Source organism: Columba livia, chromosome 8 (assembly GCF_036013475.1).
Source record: "Columba livia isolate bColLiv1 breed racing homer chromosome 8, bColLiv1.pat.W.v2, whole genome shotgun sequence".
NCBI classification, from domain to species: Eukaryota; Metazoa; Chordata; class Aves; order Columbiformes; family Columbidae; genus Columba; species Columba livia.
Genome location: NC_088609.1, coordinates 13,204,139 through 13,222,033, shown reverse-complemented (window position 1 = coordinate 13,222,033; position 17,895 = coordinate 13,204,139). Strand labels below are relative to the sequence as shown.

At 42.5% G+C, this 17,895-nt stretch overlaps 1 protein-coding gene across 34 annotated transcripts in view; it reads right to left on the bottom strand.

Moving 5' to 3' along the window:
• DAB1 (DAB adaptor protein 1) overlaps positions 1 to 17,895 on the bottom strand; it is a 436,898-nt gene that overhangs the window by 148,138 nt on the left and 270,865 nt on the right. For 4 of the 34 annotated variants that reach the window (XM_065070990.1, XM_065070976.1, XM_065070995.1 and 1 more), the window contains exon 1: positions 6,942 to 7,398. The exons of 11 other annotated variants lie outside the window; for them this stretch is intronic. The gene's annotated coding sequence lies outside the window, so the exon portion shown is untranslated. Of the gene's footprint in view, positions 1 to 6,941; positions 7,413 to 17,895 lie in introns of those variants that run through there. 19 more of the 34 variants (XM_065070994.1, XM_065070985.1, XM_005498895.4 and 16 more) reach the window with 10 other exon arrangements.

Below are 17,895 nucleotides of genomic sequence, written 5' to 3'. Positions count from 1 at the left end.
ACCACACATTAGAGAGTCAACTTTTAACCAACAGCAGCTGATGTGAGTGCACTACGAAACCAGACAAGAAGGTATCATAAAAAAGAAACTTTCCCATAACCTGAATATGGTAACACTGCAGAAACTTTTAAACTTCTTGTGCTTATTGAAAAGTGTTCATTTCAAAACGTTTAGTACTATTTAGAAGTTATACCAACTGATATTCTTAATACCCACTATTGTTCAGTATGCATTTTTCTTCCATTTAAAAAAAATATTCTGAAGTTTTGTAATCAATCATTCTCAGACTATGGATTTTCTTCCTAGTTCAGTATGTTGTAAATCTTAAAGACACCTAGAAAACTGCAGCAATGTGACATGGTAGGAATTAGGAAAGTATCTGTCAAGGAACCTCTTGGTATCGAGTACCGTGTACACAGACTAACTACGCTATATAGTGCGCTATTCTGTTCTTTTTCTTGTGTTGACCGCACACAGTCCAAGAAGAGTGTAATCTTATACAATTTGTTCCACAGCTGGAAAAGCACTAAGACCTTTATCATTTTGCAAAGACCTAAAACAAGAGTCACCTGGTGGCTATCAAACCAATTAACTCATTAATCACTCCCCAGTGCAAAAGGGGTGTTTATGCTCAGCTGTCCTACAATGCCAGCGGAGGTGAAAACAATCTCTAACTGGAAAGCCAAGAAGTTTTAAACACTACATTTTAAAAGAGAAGAGAAGATACACTGTTAAGCAAAAAGGCAACTCTTGTCAAAAGAGATTAAGCAAAACCTCCCTGAATGACACCAAATAAGAGTCCTGCAGCTGGGATACCTACTCACTCTAAAAGCAAAGAACTGGTGCTACAATCCTGAATTTCTGCTGACCTACAGCTTTCATAAGCTTTCCTACAATAAAACTGTGCAGGCTTAAAAAGTTATTTTCCAAAACACAAACTTACATAGACTGATTGATATGCTTCGGAATGTATCTTGGGACCTAACACAGATAGGCTGACAGGTCCTACTACCTAGCGAATAACACCAAAAGAGGGATTTGCACACCAGGAATTGCCCGGATGCTCATCAGCTCCCAGTTAGCTTCAAAGCACACTGGCCCCAACAAATACATTCAGTACCACTTATCATCAGCAACCCTGCAAAGATGAAATGCAGCCATCATCCACAGCAAAGCACACCTACCAGTATCCCTATCACACTGATAACAAAGACATTTATACTGCTTTTTGCTACAAAAAGCTTTTTGGGGAGGATTCCAGCTCCATCTTTAATAATAACGGGGAAACTTTGTATTAGAGGACTCTTGATTACCCTCAGTACTAAACAATGACACACTCACATTCAGGTATAATTTTAGCAGCCCTAGTATTATGTCTTGATTGTCTCCCTTTTCACAAATGTCCTCTAAATGTAATTTTCCAGTAACTACTCACTGAGGAAAAGCACCCCCTAAAACAAGAGACATTGCCTAACATCTAGATCTGAAGTTTTTACAAGACAGCAATATGACTGCTGAAAGAAAACAAAATGGCAAGCACACATGTATGATAGGATTATTTCATTCAATACAATATAAATTAGGTCAGACTACTCTTTGGAGAATTCTGTGTCAAGAACTAGGTGGTCCACTAAATTTCTATTCATTTGCCTTCAGGCTTGGGGAATTGCAAAGACTCTCAAGAAACTGATGTTCTTCTACCCACAAGAGTAATCACTATTTGGGGGGAGGGTGGGTGGGGAATCTCTCAGTGTAACCAATTAACAGTATCAGGAAACCTGAGAAATCTTTATATAATAAAAAGAGCAGCTAATAAATCTTTTCATATATATAAATATGTAACACATACATACATGTACCCATACACAGAGATATACAAAATGCAATACAAGAAAAACCCAGCAAGAGCTTTTGTGTACTTTGGTATTACACTGCCCTGTTTACATTGTATACATCCTGAAGAAAAGTACCAATTTATACACTTCCATTAAATCAACAGTAAAGGAATGACAAGAGAAGCACTACCCATAAAAAGTGTAAAGTAGTATAGGCAGGACACTCTGCCCTGAGTCTGCTCCCAGGCAGGCTTCCCCAGCTCAGGATCACCGTGTCTATAAAAGCTTACCCACAGTCACCATCTCTTCTGATTCCATAAGCAGCTAAAGCAAGTCTTCCCATCTCCAAGGCCATCAGACTATGCCAACTGCTTCACGTACCTAAGAATCCATCCACTGTGGACGGATCTGGTTAGGAGATGCAGCTGAGTCTAATGAGCCAAGTCTTCAAGAGCTGCATTGCCTACAGCTGGGGACAGCAGAGCCATCAGCCTCAGCACCTGCACGGGCACACGACAGGTCACCCCAGAGTATAAGCTTCGCTCTCACCCCTCAAAAATCAATGTAGTGATCAAGAGACAAAGCTGACAGGCCTCCCTCTGATCCAGTTCTTCAAAATGTTACACATCTAGAACCAGATCCACCAGTGAAAACAGGCAGCACAGACCCCACAGTAACCAGCAAGGCTCACGCTGGTATCTCCTGACAGAAGATTTGTGTGTGTGACCGAGCTTCTGAAAGTTCAGACAGATGGCTGGGGTTGGAAGGGACCCTGGAGATTACCTCGTCCAACCCACCTGCTAAGGCGGGTTCACCTACAGGAGACTGCACAGGAAAAGGTAAGGACTCTTCAATTTACACAAGTTCTTACAATGTTTGTTGCTTAAACAACCGAAAGCTCTTTCCAAACAGAAGAACGGGAAGTTTCATTCTGCACAATTAAAACCAATGAACCTGTAACACTTGAAAATGTGTTTGATGGCTGTGTAAGCTTAGATACACAAGTGAGGATGCACACAGCAACAGCTACCTTCTCTGTAACTCACAATATTGGGTTTTCTCACCTTTTCCAAGTTGTGACAATCCTGCTGTCTTTAAACAGAAATGGAAGATTGATTCATGGATGAAATTCTTAAACCACCACCATGAAATATAATTTCGCTGTAGCTAGACTGGGCAAAATCCAGTGCTAAGGGCAAAATACTGAGTTGCAGGTTCTCTGCGTGACAAGTCAAAGTATGAAAATGTTTAAATCTGATTAATTACTTAGAATATATACTTTTCATTCTACTGTATCAAAATACTCATAACAAAACCATGCAGCTGATGAAGTCAAGCACTCACAAAGGCTGGCAAATTTGCAGAACAGCACTTGAGGTTCAGATTAGTAAAAGCCTAATGAATATCTACTCTAATACCCATGTAATTGCATGGAATACATTTGCAAGTGGTACAATTAAAAGAAAAAATAATGAAAGAAAAGAATAAAACACTGGCACAATTAAGTCCTGACTCTGATTTTAGTGTCAGTCTAAGAGACTTAAGAGACAACCTGGAAGAATGAAGATCGTGGTTTAACCCCAAGAAAGGAAGAATTGCAATAAACATTTCAATTCTCTCCCAAATCACAATGTGCTTCAATCTTGCACTTTAAGTACCAATGTCAACATACTCAATTTCATCATTTTTGTCCCCGATGCCGAAACTGTTTTCATATTTTAGTAAAGGATTTCTTTATCAGAAGTGTCCACCCTTCTTGCACAGGGTATGAGGAGCTGGGTGCCCAGCACAGCCTTCTGGAAAACTTTCTTGGAACCACATATGTAACCCTCCTGGTGCTGCACTACACGTTGCAAGGCTTTCCACCTCCTTCTGGGAGCCAGCACCTGGCATCCCTGTGCCTCACCTTCCTACCCCTAAAAAAACAGGGTAGAACATTACTTATTCTATCTCGCAAAGCCACCTGATAAATGCATTGAAAATTGCTCTAGTACTGTAAGAATGAAGCCACGGAAGGGCTAAAGTAAGCACGACTGAAATAATTCCAAATGGTATAGGACATATGAAAGACCATGTAACAACATATAGTGATCCAGCAATTCTGATTAATTTTGCAAGAATGCTTGGGTAGTGTTTATAAAAACCAAGTAATTACCTTGACTAAACATTGACTTGGACAGTTAACTTTAACCATCAAGATCTTCACTAAATATTGACTGGGAAAGTTAATTTAAACTATAAAGTTCAGAAAATCTTGGTGCACCTTCCTAGTATTTGCTATCACTTTAAAATGTAAACACAATTGTAAAAATAGAGGTTCTCCCACCTAACCAATATTTAACTGGGTAGCTTGGCTGTTGCTAAATTCAACGCAGGTATCTTGCAAAATTTGAAATCTAAAATATTTAAAAGAAAACTGGCCTGTTACGGATGAGAAGGAAAGGTCAATCTTCCTGTTTTGCTTGAGCAAGGACTTCTAAAAAGTATTTTAAAAGAAACACAAGGTTCACAATCTAAAGTTATTTTGATACAAATATGCAGGGGTCTTCCAATTCATATTAAAAAAAGCCCTGTTCTTTGTCCAAAGAACCAAGCAGAGTCCACCAGGACAACGTGCTTATTCTAGCTCCTCTAATTTTGAAGGCCTAGTAGCAGCTACTTCAAGCCTACATCCTCCACTATTGGTGTCACTTCATCTTGTGAGGGCACGGGTCAAAGGACAGATACAGGGTCTTTCACTAGCTGAAAATCAATTTCAATCCTCCTAAGATGAAACCACTGATGTGTGCAGTCACTGAAGTCCCAAAGGTAATCCTACAAGAAAACATGATAGTCTCCTCCATCATGGTGCTGAGATGCTGTGAAAGTGCAGCAAAATCACCTATGAGGTATAGTCCAAAATCAGCACCTATATCAAAACACTCCAAACAATAAATCTGAACTTCTAAACCAATATGAAAAGTGCATTTTAAATGGGTAATGAAACAAAGTGGTGCTGACAAAGGGGCAAGGAATCTTATGTTTCAGGAAGGTGTTATGTGACTAAAGAAATAAACAATGACTCTGAATCCAGCACTAATTCCACCTACAGTTCCACTTCAAGAGTTTGAAAGTGCCTTTTTGCTTTGTGCTTTAATTCCTTTTTTAATACATCAGCTGCCTTTAGCACACTCCATGAAAAACAGCTTAAGAGCAGATAAAAAAGAGAGAAATCTCAGATACAAGAAGAATATCAAACTAACTGGTGAAAACTTGTTCTTTCACTATTTTTGAGTACCCTAGTAAGGAGCAGATTGATCCTGGCATGGGGGGAGGGGGGAGGGAGAATGAAAGAACAATAAACAATACAATCATCAGTAGTTTAACACAGAGCTGTGTCTTGCAACGGAAACATACTGCGAAACAGCTTGCGAGATAAGCTTCATCAACGATAAGTAATTTTTATTCCGTTTGAGTGGTTGGAAACAATAAACATGATTAAATGCTTCAGACATGCATTCAGAATTTAGACAAATGGCAAAGAGTCCCAAGGACTTTGCTTTTAAAGCTACTTTGGAGGAAGACCTAAAAAATTATTTAACAGGTTTGAAACGTACAATAAAACAGAAGTTCACAGGGAAATAAAAAACTTCCTATTCATCTGAGAGCTCCACCACTGTCCCAAACAGAAACAGGCTTTGTTCTTTACTGAATACTGGTCCCAGTTCCCTACCTCACCGCTTTACCATTCATACAGGCATTTTAATGTGCCAGTCAGCAGTATGAGCTCCCATGGTGCGAAACACCCCGCAAAACACTAAAGAAAGAGGTGGCTCTGCCTCCTGGAGAGTTCACAGTGCTGTCCCGACAGTCCTTGTAGGATCTGTCACGACTGTCTTGTTGCCCTGAGCCCTGCGTGCTTCTTCCACAGACGGCAGCCGAGGAGCAAATGCATTTTGAACTTTAACTAATTCAGGGGTCTCTGTTAAGACGTTCCTGGTGATTCGGCCATTCACAAACGCACAAAAAAGGTACCAAAACCACTTTGTTTTTTGTTTGCTTTTGTTTTTTTCCCAAAGTAAGAGCCGTAAAGGTGAGGTGCAGGAACCCACAGCCGCCCGTAAAGCAGCTGTTCACACCCACTTCTTGGCCGCAGGGAGGGCGAGGGTCCGGGGAGCTCCTCGCTGCGGACCGGACGGCGGCTCCTGGGGAGGGTCTCAGCCCACGCACCGCCCAGGGGCTCCCCCGCTCGGGAGGACAAGCTCGTCCCCCTCCAGCCCCGCTCGGCCAGCGGCCCCTCAGCTCCAGGCGCCATTTCCCGCCGCTCCTCCGCGCGGCGTCTCCCGCCCTTGCTGCACCTTCCCGGGGAAGGCAGCGCCGGCGCAGCCGAACCGCCGCCGGGCTCCCCGCTCGGGGGCCGGGCCCGCTGCACATCGGCCCTGACAGGCAGCGGGGGGCGCCTCCCCCCCGGCCGCGCCGAAGGATGCAGGACACAGTGCGGCCAAAGAGGCGATCGGCGCTTCCAGCTGGCGGGCGGCAGCGGCTGAAGTCACCGAGAGCGGCACGGAGCGGCGAACGCCCAGCCCGGGGACACCCGCGAAGCAGCCCCGGGGACCCCCGGGGGCGGCGCGGCTCTCACGGCCGGGGGATCGCGGCAGTGGAGATCACAGTATCACAGATCCCGCATCCGTGTCTGTGGGTCTCTTCTGAATTTTATTTCCCTGTCTCCCCCTCCTGGGGACGGTGCGTCCCGGCTGGCGAGGGGTGAGAGGCGCCGCAGCTACCCCGCGACTCGGCTGGGAAAGCCACGCACCCCGCTCCCCTCCAAACCGGCAAGTTCCCGCGACTCGCAGGAGATTTCAGCCCCTTCCCTCCTCCGGGTGATGGAAGAGTGCTGGGGGGAGGACAGGCAAAAAAAAAACCCCACAAAAATAAAAAACACCACCACCAAACTTCCTTCGGAGAGCAGCTGCCCTCCCGTGCCCGCTGCGGGGAGAGGGGTTCCCCCCTCCGGTGTCCGCCACCGGGACACGCCGGGTGCAGCCGCCGGCTCCGTTCGCACTCCCCGAGGACGGACATCTCCCCCCGCCCCGGCCGCCAAAGAGAGAATGGAGCCGGCGCCCTCACCTGCCCCAGCGAGCCCTCTCCTCCTGGCATTCCTCTGCTCCCCATCGTGGGCGCAGGAGCTGCTGTTATTCCTTAGGATACACATGGCTCGTCCATGCTGGGAGAGCCGCCTTCCCGCGTTGCCTGCCCTCTCCGGCCCTCACCAGTGCGGCGCTGAGGCCAGAGGGAGGGGAAAGAAGGAGGTGTGTGGCGGAGGAAAGCTGCTGATGAGGGGTCGGTCTCCTCCTCCTCCTCCTCTCCCAGGGCTGGGGGTCTCGGCGCCGTTGGTGCAGCTGGGCAGGGAGAAGGAGGACGGCGGGAGGGGAGGGGGGCTCGCTGGGCTCTCAGGGCGGGGGGGAACAACCTGTCACTCGCCTGTGGGGCAGCCCTCGTGTGACGGAGCGGCTGGCAGCCCCGCCGCCCGGCTCCCGCATCCCCGCGCTCAAGCCGCGACCAGGACAACGGTGATGGAGCGGCGCCGGTAAACGGGGCTGCCCCGTTGCGCGGAGGAGCGCCAGGAGGCCGGTCGGTCAGTCAGGGCGGCCCGGTGGCCCCTGCCCACGCGTGGAACACCCGGCCACGGCGCCGCGAACGCCGTCTCCCCGCCCCGGTCCCTCCCCGTAGCCGTGGGGCTCCGTGCCCGGGCTGCCCACCCCGGCACCCCTGGGCTGGGGGTTCACGGCCCGTGTGCTGCACACCGATGCGGGGCGGGGGGGGGGAGGTCCGGCGGCCCCACCGCTACGAGTGTGGTGTTTTTCTCATGGCTTCTCTCAGTCACCCATGAAAATTTAATGAGGCATTTAGGGCTGTTACCTTCAGAGTCAATGGAGGAAGCATATTTAGCCTAATGCACTCGCTGCTGAGCCAATAGGTCTATTGCAGGCAGATAGAAGTCGTGGAGAGACTCTCCTTTCAACACAAAATTCACGACCCATTAAACTTATTCTGTGATAACAGCTTCTTTACAAACGGAGACCCACAGAAAACAGGGGCTGTCATGCACTTCGTGAAAGGATTTACATACAGAAGAGAAGTACATTCGCGAGGTTATTGCTATTCCACTGGTATTATCTCCAATCATGGCATAAAAGCAGCTCTGCTCTAGCTAACTGAGGTAAATGACTGAAAGAAAAGCTCTTTTGCAGCCTCCACATAGATCTAATTCACCTCTCAGGTATGAGTGGCAGCGTCTCCTTTGGCTGGCAGAGAGGAGGGCTCAAACCATCACAGACATCCAATCTGATCGGAAATTATGAGCAAGATATTATGCTGGGCACACAAATACCTAACTGCTGATGTGCACTCCTCGAGATGACAGTCAAGGAGTGATCACCAAGATGCTCACAAGGTACAAAGATGTCTACAGGTTATTTTACCTCCACATGACAGGCAGGAGATCTGAACCAATGTGGCAAGATGCTTAACAAGGCAGGGAGCGCCCATCCCAGAGCGGAGGGAAAGGCTGAGCAAACAGATTGATCGAAAGCGCATGCAGAGAGCCGGTAACATTCTCAAATATTTTCAGTTCCATATCCCTCAATTATTCTTTCCACAGCACACTAAGTATTAAACATAAAAGATAAAGTCATCTAATAACAGTTGCAACATAACAAAAATGCAATTCAAAAGTCAGACCACATTCACAGAAGTAGTTGATAGAATGGAGACTGTTACTACTGTCCTGCTTTCCATTTCTGACAGAAATGAAAGGCAGGATTATCAATGGAACCCACTAATTCTAATGTGGATTTAAAAAAATGAAGTCCCAGTAGTAAACCTAACTGTAGCCATATTTCATATCTGTGAGAACTTTACTGTCTTGAAAAGACAAAGAACTTAAGAAAAAATAAAGTAACAGAAGTCAGCTTTCCTTTAGGAAACGACAGACAGCATCCTCCAGATGACATGTTGCTATGCTTGTCTGTAAGTATCAAGTCCAATAAAATGCTGGTGATCCTTAGTCCCCAAAAGGCATATTTTTTTGTTGGGCAAACAGTAAATCAACTGCACTACACCTTCGCCCATTACACTATACGTTGCATTTTCTATGTTTGTGGCCTCCCTGAGGTCCTGCAGTTTACAGGAAGGGTGCTACCTGTTGACTGAGAAGGAACTTTGAATTAATGTAAACTTCCTTCCCATTTCTAAAATTTATGGATGCAAGTCACACTTGCTAACAATATTTTTTAGATATAAAAGACTCTACTAGCTCACAGCTTGTAATATGAATGCAAATGAACTTGTAATTATACTATGCAATTTTCTACTAAAAAAAAAAAAAAAAAAAAGTGAAAATAGAACAGACCTGAAGAGCAATATGAACTGCAGTTCTTCATTGTGTTCCTTATACAGGAACATTATACAGGAGTTGCCATAAGCAATCTGCTCTGTTTTAACGTAAAATACTCCTTAGGCCATAAGTTTGCAACAGAAATTCTCATGAGAACATTTATATGGTCACAGTTCCTCCTCTCTCTAGTGAAAAACATGACCAAAAAGCAAAGGAGAAAGAAATGTGGTCTGATGATCAGCATTTTGTCTTTATCTGTAAAGCTTATTTAAACTCAGCATTGCTATATTTTCCTTTCTGATGACGTACTGTACCATTGTAGGCTAAGTGATAAACCATTAAGAGTTACATATTAAGAACTATGGGGCAAAGATGCCATTTCCACTAACCACTGACCAGATGGAGGAGCTGAAGATAATTCTCAAAACTATTTTTCCAATGTGTTGAATAGATACCTCTGCAGCAGTCAGTCCCTTAGTACTTGCTAAAATAACTGAAAGGAAAGTAGTATCATCTTCTTAGTTCTTGATGAGATTTGAGCTAACAAAACAATGATCATAAGCTATTTAAGTGTTCCGGTACACATTAGTTGAGATAGGGATGAATTCAGTGTTACAACCAAGAGCGTTGCATAAATTGGTTGAAGAATTGCCTCGAAATAACATTAAAATATCCACTACTGATACCTGCACAGCTGGATTTTAAGTCATTTGTTATACTACTCAATTTACAATAAGAACTGCAGTTGCTAGTAAACTGCTGTAGGAAGTACCCCACAGAGCAAAAATACGAGATAATTCACAGGATAATTATTGACAGTGAATTCACTGATAATTCACAGTCGAGTTTTCTGACTCCCTAGGAAAAGCCAGTTTCCTTGCAGAGCAGACCCAAATGAGGAGTATTTGCTGAAAGATGGATATTCAGAGCTTCTCTTCCTAAAATCTGCTTTGGTGATGCAAATGTTTAGCATCCTATTGGCCAAGGAGAAGAAATTTTGTTTAACCCACAGAGTTTTGTCCAGCTGCAAACCTACATGTTTCTCACATGAAATGTTCAGATAGTATCCAAGCTGTAAAATCGGTATTATCCTGCATAAATGGTAAATCACTTGGCCATAAAACCTGTAAGGTTATTGTCAGTGCACATGTGTAACATCCATTAGTACTAAAGAGAACTGTACATTTTCTGAGATGGAATATAGGTCTTATTTTCATTAAACCTATTCATATACCTCAAGCTTTGGTCATTATAAATGGCTACCAAATAATATTTATACTATTTGAAATTTTAAGATGTTTGAGAAGGAGCTTTAGGTGGTGCTTTCAAAGAATCTAGAAGTAAAAGATATTTGTTACACTTTACTTGATCCAAGTGTGATTTTTGGAGTGGGCATTCAAATATTTGAAAAGAGAATCAGACATTATTTCTGCTATTAACATCTTACTAAAATACAGAACAATGTGTAGACCATCCCTTGCCAATTGAGCTCTCAAAATGTGAGCTTCCTCACAAAACCACTCTTCACATTTATTGTAGCCCACAGCAGGATCATCCTGATCACTCTGGAGATACTCTACATGAACAGTTCCTCACACAATAGTGGTTTCAGTTTAATAAGTTCCTTTAAGGCAATTAGGCACTGACTGAACATAATACCTGCTGCATTATCAGTAGCTGTGGTAGCCCATCTTTTACCATGGTAGCCACACAGCTCCTTAGCCATTCAGCAGAATTAATCGCAATTTGGTTTCATCCTCTATTTTCTCAAATGGGAAGAAACAGCGCTCTTCTTTCACTAAAGATCTATTATGGATATTTTCTTACCTACTTATACCTACTTAGCTGAGAGGTGACTGAACAGAATATGTTGCTGAACGCTACTCTTGCCCATCAGAATGATCTCGATAGAAAAATTGTGGTGATCCTCCACGGAAAATGAGAAGCCCCTCTGTCTCCCGGTGGTGGAGCACCAGGAAGAGGTTGTGATAATTCTTGACCATGCAGTGCAATCTGGCTAAATGTGTATTATCTTGAAAAGTCCTGGATATCTATTAAAAACCAGCACATGAAATTATCCACAATGAAATTAAGTCTGGAAGGTTCCAGACGCTCATCACTGGTTTCTGAAGATGGGCCTGTGTACACTCCTACTGCATTGCAGGCTGGCAACAGAAGAACTTTTCCTTTCATCCACCTCAACAAAGACTGCACCATCCTGTAGTCAGACATGCAAAAAGAATCCAGGAGCTTGGTTCAAATCCCATCTCTGTCACTGACTGGTTGTGTGACCCTAGATAAGTCAAGCCACACTTCTTCTATGTCCATATCTACCACACCTATCTCCCAGGCCTATTGTGAGTCTTTCTCCACTAATATTTTGAAAGACCACAGAGACATGCAAAGGCAAATGAAACACTACATAGACATGTGACCATTCATTCAATTTTCAGATCCTGGAGGAAAAATAGAAAACAATGTGATTGTCGTGTCTGCTAGCTCCTGTTATTCTCCACCACATATTCAAAATGTTACTGAACTTACCCTAATGAAATCTCTTTCCTCAACTGCAAATGAACAGCTCCAATATGCATTCTAAGACAGCCCCTCTAAAATCAATCTTCAAGCAGATGGCAGCAAGTAGATGCCCACCTTGCCAAATAATGGAATTTATAAAAACACTGGAGATTATGAACCACATTATTTCCCAGATGCCCAAGAGTCTGTGATTCCTCCAGTACAGCGATCAGCTTCTTCACAAATCCAAACTGCTTCATATTTCAAATCCTTTTTTTGGCAAGGTGCGTTTCCCTTCACAGCCAATTAACTGCAAACTAATTTAGAGTGGGTTTGCTTTTGCTAACCTAAGTGTCAGGTTCCAACAGAGAACATGTTTCTAAGAGCATGATATATGCACACATTGTTCTCTCATCCCCTCCAGACATCACTGATGATCCACACAGAGAAATCTCTGAATTTATTAAGCACCTTTCTAGGAAAAGTTCATGGATGAAGAAAATTTTCAGCATCCCTTATATACTGAAAGCCCACATGTTCTGTATTACTTTGGAAAGTGCTCACACTAGTTTAAGCACACATAAACTGACAGCAAAGTCTATCTACTGTGGAAAATGTATATCTGCTATGGAAAATGTATATCTACTATGGAAAATGTATATCTACTATGGAAAACACAGAAGATCTGCTTTACAGAGAATTCTGAAATTTGGCTTTACTCTGAAGTAGGGAGTAAACGGGGGTTTGAAAACTTTAAACTCTCAGCTTCTCCACAAAAAAAGCTTATTGCAGCCTGTTCTTAAGATGTCGTCTACTTTAACAAGCAGTCAACACATATAAGCTCTCCAATTTGGACCATGCTGCAACTTCTGTTTTTACTAAGTATATATTTATCTTCATTATTTCTTCATTTTCAGATGTTAGCTTTATAATCAAAAACTTCAGACTTGGAGGTTCCTGAAGATCTTGGCTGTTGTCACATTTTGACAGCAAAAGATCCACTTGCCATTGTAAAAATCGTTTTTGTTAAAAAGAGACAGACAAACATGATATTTAGGACTGCATTCCCCTCAATTTCTGCCAAAATAACAGCTATTCAGAAGACAGCAATTGTGTGCAGTGAATGTCCTCAACAAATAAGGTTGTTTTTCATTTCCTCTTATGTCACATTACATTTTCCTCTTTATATTTTCCTTTAAATATTTAGGCAGAGCAGAGAATTTTAAACGTGTCATTGACACAAATAAATGTTTAAGCAGTCATTCTACCTTGGGTTCAGCTCTTGTCAGACCTGATAAGTTAAATATCACAGGATCTGGTCAGCAATTGGATGGAAAACCTCTGAGGAAAACGCAAGTGCTGAAGTAAGTGGCACTAGTTATTCAGTAGGTGTTTTTCTTAACCTCAGACTCATCCTGAAAAATGCCCTCAGCATGGTATTACGAGCACTAGATGAACAAGGCTTTTCAAGTAAGGCTAATGTGTTATTTCTGTCAGGCATTAGAAAAGACTCCTAACACTTTTCTTTGGAACTTGCTCAGCCCACTTTCAAGCTAGTTGAGCCCACTGCTATGTAAAACTATCTTTGAAAGTTATGAAATAATTTTTTAATAATTTTCCTTTCAATAATAATATATTTTTAAAATCTGTTGCTTATATACCGACTTGTACTTTTCTTTGCCTTTACTGTCTACATTTCTGACCTTTCCTTTTACCCTCTCGTTATGTTTCTGAGTGGTTGGTAGCTCAGACTAACTCAAGGGTACCAAAGCACAGATGTTTCCTTTTGCCATTTCAGAACCAACACCAGCATTTCTAAATCCCTGTAGTCCCTCTTCGCCAGCTGCTGATTACTGGCTGTTTTGCCACTGCTCTTTCATGACAGACATGGAACTGACACTGATGGGACCATCCCCAAAGCTCGTCCACCCTTCAGACTGTGGACAAGGACTGAGGAATTATGTGAAGATGCTTCACTGGCTTATGAACTCGAGACTTCCACGTATGTGGCTCAACAGTAAAGAGCTGCCAGGGCTAGCACCTGTGGTTCAAATACAAGATCTCTGCACTTCTGGGACCCCTACAACACACCATGAAGTTAATGTACAGATAAAACTAGGTCTTGGGATGTCAGGTTTCTCGTTGTCCAGCAAGGAGGGTGGACCCTGGAGCTCCCACAGTGAAACCTGCACAAGTCTGGAAACCTCAGCTCTAGGCAGCATGCCAGAGTTCATCCAAACATATCTGCCTGCATTGATATTTCTGTAGTGCACTTCAAAACTTGACAAATCATTACCTTCTGATGTTTGTTATTCATTATTTTTTTTTTCTCTTTAAGCTTTCCAGGAAGAAATGTAAATTCCAAGTGCCACCATAGCAACTCAATGAAATAATAAAAATCTTCAAATAACAATTTAAATGAAAGATGTGCGATGTATTTTTATTTTGTAATAAATTTACAGGTGTCAACTCGATCAGGGCTTCATTTCTAAAGGGGTTTTGCTGTTCATCTAAAAAGACAATCCTTCACTTGAAAGAGATTATAACATTAGCCTGAGACAAAGCACAGAGGTTTAACAAAACATCTTGAATGCATACTATTTATTTATATTAGAAAACCGCTCAATGGTACAGTTTAGGTTTCTAAATGTCTTTTTCTTCCTGGCTTTCTTATTCATATTCAATAGGAAATTATGACATGACCAAGACAGAAACTATACAACCCAGTTTTGGAGTCCTCATCCACTGTCACACCAAAAAAAAAAAAAAAAAAAAAGATAATTTCAAAGACTGTTAACAAATGGGATTTGTAAAAGACTCATGATTGTCACATGCTTAAGGCTCAGTTTGAGACTATGTAGCATATATATAGAAGATATGACAGTTTTTCAGATACATGGTTCCTCTGGCTAAGGTGGTATTTCTCCAAATCAGGATAACGCTCAACAGATCAGAGAATACAATGGCACCCCTTCAACGCAGTATGAGAGCCAAGTCCCAGTTTTAGATGCTAAGTACACACTACTGCAACTTTGGGAAGGCTTACTTTCATATATATTATGCATCAAAGACTGAATCTTTATGGCAGCCTCTAGCAAAACTGACAAAAACGGCAGCATCAGTATCCAGAGAAGAAGTTACATGAAATCAAGGTTATGTACATAATAAAAAGAAATCCAAGTAATTGTTAAGCTGAATAACCCATTCCTTTCTGATTCCTTCATTTCTCATTAACATCTGCCTAAGTGTATCTCCCTTTACAACAGAGTTTGTTTCTTCAACATAAAAATAAATTTGAACAAGAGCACTGAGATGTTTGTCAACTTTCAGAGCAGGAAAAAATCCATGTTGTTTAATGAACAGGGCTTTTGAACACAAAAGCATGTTCACTCTGGACTTCAAATACATGATAGACACGGTCTTTAGCAAGTAATAGAATCCAAATTTGATTGAATAGGTAATGGATCGCAAAAGATTTATAGCATTAAACTCAATATTTACCTGCTGTTGAAATACAAGTGCTTGGGAGTGACAAATGTCAATAAAAATACAGCTCAGGAGTGGGCAGTAAGCAAGACTAGATCAATCTGGCCTGTGGATGGGGAGGAAAGAGCACTGTAAAACTCAGGGCTACAGGAGTGCGACCAGCAACCAACAACGTGCAAGGGCACGTACTGGATGAGAAAATGGGAGCGTGCAGCCTTCCTCAGCATCATGCCCTTATGTTAGTTTCAGATCTGTAGTGATATATGCTCTATTTCACAGGCCCTGTTTGTGCTTGGTATGTAGCCTCCCATGAAGACATGAGCATGACTTGGACCGAGGAAAGTAGAGTTTGTGAGAAAATCTGCTGAAATTAAACAGTACTGGTAAATGAAAACAGAAGTTGCTAACATTTGTACCCAGGTAGCCATAAATCCACCTTCCCACTTTTCATAGTCTATTTACATCTTCCTTTTCTAATTCACGGGGGTTTTTGCAGTCTGCCTGAAACACCTACTCCCTGCTTTGCCTCTAACATAGTCTGGAAACTGAATCCCTGTCTCTATAGAACACTAATTTGCTATACCTTCAGAAGATGATTTTGCACTGAGCTCAGGAAGCATGGATTTTGCCTGTGTTTTTTGATGAGCCATCAACTATTTTAGATACTATTCAAGCTCACCAACAGATTTCAAAATGAAACAAAATCTACCTCTCATCACATGCACAACAGGATATAACAGATGTCACAGAAAAACCAAGTAATAGCAGTTTTCATGGTTGAATTCAACAATTACCTCTGTGCTGTACTCTGTGGACTCTGCCATAAAGCCCAATAAGCATGAAAGAGACACCTACCCCAGGTGTCCAGCGTAAACTTTTATAAACAAAGTCTAGCAAGGCACAAGCCAGAAAACCATCCAAATACACATGTTCCACACTAAAACCCAGCCAAGACATAGGTTATATCTAATCTTGAATATATTACGGAGCAAAGAAGGACGTACGCTGTTGGAGAAAGAACAAAACTGTTGTCTCCTCAGGGAAGAACAAATAATATTGTGCTCACATTTAAAATACAGTTTCACTCTCGTCAGTAACAGTTACTGGCAGGAATGGTGTCCTGTTGGTAATTCCATCACTGACCACTTGCAGCCCGTATGAACACACTGCAAACACTCCCTTACAAACCAACAGCATTTGGCAGCTCCTTCCAAAACCCTCTCTAGATGAAAAGCCCAATGAAGATCTTTGTTTCGGCTCATTGCACAGGAGTTGTACGTGGTTCTTCTGTCCCGGTGTAATTTTCTCCCGCAATGTGTACTCAAGGTTAAAATGCTGTCCTTTCCCCTTGGCGATATCTGTCACTGAACTATCAAAGTATAAACGTTAGAGAGCTTGCCAAGCGAATAGTCAAGCAATGCGAAGATAGGCCTTTGATGCACATTGTGACCTCAGTGCATTCCCGTTAAACATTTTCAAGAAGAAGGAAAAGAGCCTCCTCTCTTTTCCATTTGGGGGAAGTGGGAATTAAGTGGTTATTTGGGTACAGTAGCCTTCACATTTATTGCAATTATTATAGCCCCTAGAGCCTTCGGCTGAGACCGGAATCCCTTTATGATGAGCAGAGCAACAGAAAAGCCTTATCTCAAAAACGTATAAACTAAACACAGCTAAAAGGCTGGGAAGAAAACATCCTCATCCCTGTTTCTACAATAAGGAAAAGAGGGATAGGGAATAGGTGAGCTTTTCCCCAAAATCCCAGTGAAATCTGTGGGAAGGACCGAGGTCTGACACCTTCACTTCAGTACCACCCATCTGTGACCCAGAGCTCATCTGCCAGGGCCTGCAGCTCTCTCACATCCTTCACAGCCTTTTGAGAGACCTTGCAGACCAGTAAATCAACATTTACAATGCTAACTGCACATACAGGCCTTTCTGGGCTAACGGCAGTTTGGTAGTTTCTCTCAATTTGCCACAAAACAAGGAAAGAGAAGAAAACCACAAGCTATGGACGGTACAAATATTGCTGTACGAAGCATTCCTATGCAATCTCTTTTCTTCTACCTGGTCTGCATATCCAGCTCAGAATGTCCATTTTACCATCTATTCACCCAGCCTGGTGTTTGAATACTCACTGTGATTTAAACATTGCCACACAAAAGAGCATTAAAGCTCAAACATGACTTAGAGCACGGCTTAACCACAATCATATGGGAACTATCTCATTTTAGTCAAAAGGGGGTAGGATTAAATGCAATTAAGAGCTCCCAATGATGTAATAAAGACAACTAAAAAAAAAAATCAAGGCAAGTGGGCAAGAAGCAATCACCTTTCTGTCTAGAAACAGTAAAATAATGACAGTCTGATTGTTCTTAGGGTCACCAAGGCCAAAATGTGCAAAATGACCTTCATTAAGTCATACTTTGTACTTTTGCTAGGGGATTGTTCCATCTGCTCCTTTCAATTTGGCTTGTTTGAGTAACAGAGCTCCCAGCGATCATCTAAACCTCATTTGAAGCACCTGTGAGCAATTCATTATATTAATATAACAGCAGGGGAGGAGTACAGATACTAATAAATAGGTTGTTGAGCAGCTTTTGCTGCCAAGGTTGCTTTATACAGCAAGGAAATGTCCCCTCCACCCAAAAGCTGGGGCACTGGGATCCTTTGTATCACAACCTG